Raw genomic sequence first — 1623 nt, forward strand, 5'->3', positions numbered from 1 at the left:
TGAAGAAGAAAGAAGAAACAGACACACACAGCACTCCTCAACCACAGTGGCACTTGCTCAAACAGAGGATATAGGCCAAGAGAACAACAATAGCCCTCCCAGCTTACAAGACCCTGCTACACCTATACAAACCTCAGAACAGCAGCTGTCCCCAAGTCAAGGAGCATCAAGTGCCTCACTACCTTCAAGTACTGCAAGCAAGAAACACAAAAGCCCATTTCCTACCCAGAGCAATACACTCTTGAGTTACTTCCAGCCAAGGTCTACAAGCATATCCTCTGCTACTCCAAGGACACCTCAGCAAGCACACCCACACTCTATCAGTAGAACACCTCAGTTAGGCAATCAGCCTTCTGTTGGTAGTGTAACTCAGCCAGAACATCACTCTTCCACTGACACAACAACCCAGACAGAGCCAGTTGAGAGCACTGCTTCTAAACTTACAAAGCAACTTCACAACTTCCATAGATGTACCCACCAAGACCATGCAGAGCAAGAGCAGGCACACAACAGACACCACCAAAGAGATGATGTTCACTCTGAGTGTGCCTCATTTGAGTCAATCACTAGGCTGCTATGTGGAGACTACAACAATGGGACTCCTCTTCCAGATGTCCTGAGCAATCCTTGTTTCAAGAGGGCAGAAGGCTTAGCAGATGGCATTGACTGTCAGGGTGCCTTTGAAGGCACAAGTCCTATAGCCTTGCCTAAGGACATTGGGACACGCAATGAGAAGCTGCCATTAAGCCTCTGCATGTCCAAATACTATCAAAGCAGCACCACAGCCTGTGTTCCTAAGACCACATTTGACATGAATGGGCAAATGGGGGTCAGGGTTAGGAAAAAGGTTGTGGACATTTTCATCTAATATTGTAGACCTAGGCTTCAGGAGTTCAGATCTGCCCTTATATTGTCAATAGGTGTTGTGGTTGTGGTGTTATTGTTGTTTAAAGTGTATAGGTTGGTAGTCAATAGCCTAATCAGGTAAGGCTTGTTCTCTAGGTGCACTAACCCAAAACATATTTAATCAGCAATCCAACCACCACTGTACATTGCACCTGCACCTGTACTCAATAACAGCCACTGAGGCTGTCAATACATTGTTTGAGTTAGTACAAGATGTCCAGCATCTTGAGTAGCTTGTATGTCTTGACTATGGGCAGTGTCTAAGTTACAACTAACAATGTACTCTTGGTAGAACCCACTAACCCAAAAGGTATTTAATCAGCAATCTAACCAAAACACCTCTCAGAGATGTTTAGTAGCTAGCATCACAGTAGACAAGTCCATGATATATCCAAAACTACCCACAGAAGGGTACAGAGCTTTTAGTAAACTAATTCTAGCAGTGGGCAAGTAATTCTTGAGATTGATATTAGAGAAAAAGCAGGCTAACCTGATTTGGATAAATCAGCACTGCACTAAGCCATATCTGATTAAATCAGCAATATTTTCAGACAAGAAGAGCTGAGCTATTCTTCAACTCAACCAGCCAGACAGTCAACAACAAACCAGAGAAAATGCCTTTGGGCTGTAACGCCTTTGACCAAAAGCACTCCGATAATGTGTGGTCCCTGCAGGACTCAGCACACCGCTCTCCTTCCTGTCGCTAACTACCTCCGT

This window comes from Macroventuria anomochaeta (assembly GCF_010093625.1).
Source record: "Macroventuria anomochaeta strain CBS 525.71 unplaced genomic scaffold BU25scaffold_29, whole genome shotgun sequence".
Classification (NCBI taxonomy): domain Eukaryota; kingdom Fungi; phylum Ascomycota; class Dothideomycetes; order Pleosporales; family Didymellaceae; genus Macroventuria; species Macroventuria anomochaeta.